This window comes from Pollicipes pollicipes, unplaced genomic scaffold, assembly GCF_011947565.3.
Source record: "Pollicipes pollicipes isolate AB1234 unplaced genomic scaffold, Ppol_2.1 Scaffold_1467;HRSCAF=1721_pilon_pilon_pilon, whole genome shotgun sequence".
In the NCBI taxonomy this organism is placed as follows: Eukaryota; Metazoa; Arthropoda; class Thecostraca; order Pollicipedomorpha; family Pollicipedidae; genus Pollicipes; species Pollicipes pollicipes.
Window position 1 is genome coordinate 1 of NW_023595944.1, and position 4,985 is coordinate 4,985.

Consider the following 4,985-nt stretch of genomic DNA (forward strand, 5'->3'; position numbering starts at 1 on the left):
TAACGTGTGTCAACATCCTAATCATCCAAATGTATGTGGTACGAAAAGAGCGGCAGCTTAATACAGAGACTGGGTTCAGCTATTCGGCCAAATATGTACATCTAGCAGGATATCGCACCAACTAAGCTGTGGTACCCGCCATTTAGTGGTCAAGACACTCTGAATCCTGTCGTCACCGTCGTCGCATGTGTGCCCCAACATAGGCTAGCCTCAGACGTGACTTAGTATTCAGAGCATGGTATCCGTTCTGGGCCCGTTGGTGGTTGAGTACCGACCGCTGCCCGATATGGAGAAGTGCGCCATTTTGCCCGTGATGAAGAGGTCCCGGAAGGTCTCCCGGAACTGCCGGGACATCCCACAGTAGATGGCGAAGTTGATAGGGTACGACAGGCTGATGATGAAGTTGATGACGACGACCAGCGCCTGGCTGATGTTATAATCCAGCAGCTCTGTGTTTCCCATCAGGTTCTGGACGATGTGAAGGCAGGTGACCACCGCCAGTGGAATCTCCACGATCAGGAATGCGCTGACCACTACGATCAGCATCATGGTCGTGCAGTTGGAGTCCATGGCCGTCCTGCAATCCCGCTTGCCGTTGGAAGAGCTGTTCCTGAAGAGCTGCAGACGCTTGGCCTGCGCTGCCTGCAGCGTGCGGAACAACAAGATGTTAAACACCACCAGCGACACGCACGGCAGCAGATGGATGAAGAGGAGGCGGAAGCCGAAGTAGAAGCCGAAGTAGACATTTTCGGTGACGGCATGCGTGACCCAGTGCGGCAGGCCGATGGAGCAGCTGGGCGTGACGCGCCCGGCGTAGATGACCTCCAGCACGTCAAAGCTGCGGTCGAAGAAGCGGCTGGCCTGGTGCAGCAGCGCGAGCAGGTAGATCCAGGCGATGGCTCGTGACACGCGCGGCTCGGTGCACCGGGCGGGCCGCGGCTGGGTGGCAGACGTACACATACCGCTGCACCGCCAGCGCCAGCGTCAGCCAGATACTACTCTGTGGAACAGCGAAGGCAACGTGTCCGTCATCGTCACGTACATGTAACACGCGTATATCGAGTCCAGCGGCTTGCGGTAGTTGCCGAAGGTGTACATGTAGAGCATCCACGGTGCCGGCAGCAGGAGCGTCAGCATGTCGGACACAGCCATGGCCATCAGCACCAAGTTGGTAGGCGTGCGCATGTGGTGCCGACTCATCACCACCACGATCAGCGTGTTGGCCACGATGGTGACGGCCAGCAGCACCGGCATGACGTAGCCGTAGAGCGGCAGCGCATAGTCGAGCGGTGTCTGGTGCGTCACGTTGGCCGGCAGCGGCAGCGGGATACCCAGCCGCAGCGAGGCGTTCCGGTCCCAGCAGACGAGCGCGGCCGGCGTGCGCTGGAACACCACGTCGCCCTCGCGGCACGTGTAGCCGGAGAAGTGGTCGCGCAGGGTCAGCGGCCCGTCCGACGCCGGCGACGTCGTCAGCTCGGCCATGATTGGCGTGCTGCAGGCTTGCGGCGGCACGCGAGCGGATCGTCGGCGCGTACGACTCACTGGTCAGGTCAAGTCGGGCGTCTCTGGCGAAAGGCCGGCCCCGGTCCAGGCGGGTGGCGCCGCGTTCCCAGATGTGCTGCTCGGCACGCTGCAAAGGTTCCGTTCCGCCACACCCAGTGCCGTGTTCAGAGGTCCGCGGTGTCTCCCGAAGGCCCGATGTTAGCCTGTCACGCGCGCTGACCGAGACGGAGCGGTGCGCTCCCGCCGCCCCTCCGCACCGCCCCCGGCTATCGACTGCCCTGCGACCCGGAGCGGTGGGCGCCGAGCGCGGACGGTGCGCGCGCACCCCGCTCTGCCCGCCGGCGGGTCGGGACCGCGGGGACTGATTACGGAAATCAGGGCGCGTCACGGCGGACCCCGCGATGGCAGCTGATTGGAACCCGAGACGCGGCCGACGCGGCTGGGAGCGCGCGCGCCTACGCGTCATTATCGCGGACACCGCGCCGCCCGAATGCCAGTTACCAGAGGCCGTTTGTTTGTGTTATGGCTAGTAAATGTAGCAACCGCTACATACAAAATCAGGGAGTCTTGGCAAGCGAGTCCGGGATGGAGTTCAGGCTGTCATGACGCGTCAGCATCTTATTCTGGATAGTGCGTGGGCTGGGCGATTGGTATGCGTAATGGCCCGGGCTGTGAGGCGTGAAATTCCAGTCTCCTAACTTCCTACCAGTCGCGTGAATCCAGCCATTAAAGGGAATATCCCACCTTTACATGGGGTTTTGAACTGAAATAGCTATCTTGAGGACCTTTTGGTGCAGATCACGGCATGCCCTTTTTAACGCACGCTCGGGTGGGGTGAAATTGTCCCCCGAAGATTTTTCCAGAATGCTTTCCGAACGGCGCGGTGCAGCCGCGCCAAATTTTATATAATTGTATACAATTGAATAGCAGATCGCTTGGCACTAAAAATTTAGATGTACCTTGTAAGGTCACTGACCTACGGCGGGCCAAAGTCAGGCCATGGTTTCAGCAAGTCAATTTTTAGGGAGTCTTTCAATCTGATGCAACAGCGGAGTGCTAGACGAAGCCACACATCTCTGAAATGCTTTCTTAGCCAACACAAATATTGAATGAGCAAGCTGCGTTGACCTAAGGTCAGGAATAAAGGTCAGACCAAGGCCAAAACCAAACTGTTTTATTACCCTGGGGCTTGCTGTATGAGATAGTTTCTGCTGCTCATTTCGAATTTATTGATTGCGGGCGACCCGCCTTATATGCATCTGCCATGGACTTCTTAGAGGTCAGAATAGGTCACTGACCTGAAATGTCCCAGGTCAACATTTTTTTAATGAACATACTGCCTGGCGTAATCCTTGTCGCTTATTCAAATGCAAAACCCAGAGCAGTCTTGTATGATTTTGGTCACCATGACCTTCAAAAGGTCAAACAAGGTCACTGGCCTTAACTGAGCATGTGACTTTTTGCTTAGAAACAGTTATCTAGGTTAAGTAGGCACTTTGGAGACCAACCTGGAATTCGACCTTGTTTGACCTCATTTGACCCGAAGCTTATGACCTAGGAACCTACAGCTTTGACCTAAATGAGTTCACGTACAGGTCAGCACAACCCTGTAAATTTGGTGTCTCTAGCTCTCTCAGTTTCCGAGATCTCAGCGGAGGTCAATTGGACCCCCACCTGAGTATCTAGCCGGCCACCCAGACGCGTGTTAAGACTCAAAGCCCTCTGGTTGCTGAGTTATACGCCCGCAAAAGTGCGAAAATATTTATTGGGAGACTACTCCAGAGTCCCCTTAGCATTGATATCGTCATAAAAACGTCATAAGATTGCCGTTACATTACAGGCTGTTTTCTGCCAATGGTCTAAACAGCATGGCCGCTGATATATTCGCAAGAACGATGTTGCGGCACGAATGATACAATCCGTGGAAGGTGATTGGCTGTTGATAAGATTTCGCTGCTGAATGCGTGTCGCGAACGTAAGCGTGAGCACTTTTGGGTTGTGCGACACTCGTCGCCAATGGTGCATTTTTCCTTACTTCTACTAAAGGTCACTGTTATACAAAGAGAACGCCGCTGTACGCAAAAAAGTACCGCACCGAAAAAAAGAACGGTGCTCTCCTGAATGCTATAAAAAAAGAAGTGATGTCGAATCTGACTATTTTTTTCTCCTACTGGGTTTTTTCTCCTTCTACTGACGTATTTTTTTGCAGACAACTCGGTTGGCACCCTGTGTACCAGAGCAAAGAACCTTGCACGTGTTTATGGGTTAGTGAGACGTTACAAAATTAGGGGAATATTACAGCAACGTTAGGCATAGATATTTTACTAAATATTTAACATATATCGCAGGACAAATCTAAATCTAAAGTACAAATTTGTATTCTACAGGTACAACCTCTCGAGTTGTATTGCCATGAACCCCCGTCGGAATTTTGTTTTGGAGGGAGCTCACGGTGAAATGCGGTGTTATAACCGAAAACCTGTGCGGGGATTGCGAGAAAACCTGCAATTTGATAGGCCCGCGGGTTGCGCAAATGTGGCTCACACTTATTTGACACTAGGGTGTGAATCAGGCGATGGAAATGGGTGTGATCATTGGTGGTGCTTGCCAGTGGCTTGCATTGTTCTTGATGTGATGGGGAGTGTGCGTACGAGGTTTGTACTTCCGAAAGAGAAAACTGTTTGGTATTCTTTGCATCTAATGACTTCCAATAAAATGTGGTTTATTAATACCTGTCCCTTTCTCTAGATTTGCGTTTGAATATGACAAGGTAATGATGCCGGCAAACTGAACGAAATGCTAGCACCCATGTTGCAGAGGTGTTCAAAGGCAATTTGCTACCTCATTTTGATCTTGCCAACATTTTGAGCCTAATAAAGTGATTAACACAACATGTAATTAATCCATTGCATGCCATTATATTAGCAATTAATTTAAGCAGTAGGGACCGGTCAGCACAGCTTATTAATGCACATGCTTGGTATAAACTCGCGTGATACAGCTTTGAAAAATTGTCCTTCATTTCAGAATTTGGACAACATAATATTGTATCATTATGGATGCACACATGACTGTCTTCACAAATTTTGTATGCAGTCAAGCATTGCTTGCGAGTCAATGTCATAGTATCTGCAGCTTGTGTCAGGTGCTGGGTGCTGATAAAGATGGAGAAGTATTGCTGTTGGTTCCTTGCATAATACTTAATAACATTTTTATCATGAGCCTTGTGTGCACCGGCAGGTTCATCACTTCCTTGCATTTCGCCCATCTAGCCATAACTACATGCACTTTTCATTTCTCCAGTGCTGTGCAAGTCCAGCAGGTCTGCAGCATCATTACGCTACGTATAATATTTTCTTGTTATAGATGTATTATACCTGTATGAACAACATTTTTTAATGAAGCAGGCTGATGTCTGCATCATGTTGCATGGCTGTGGAAGCAGAAAGCGGGTCTGCATCTTTCTCACCTATGTTTTGTGG

The 4,985-nt window shown here is 51.5% G+C and overlaps 1 pseudogene; it reads right to left on the reverse strand.

Moving 5' to 3' along the window:
- Window positions 1-33: 33 nt before the first annotated feature.
- Window positions 34-1,750, reverse strand: LOC119096570 (sex peptide receptor-like; annotated as a pseudogene).
- Between the last annotated feature and the right edge of the window lie 3,235 nt (window positions 1,751-4,985).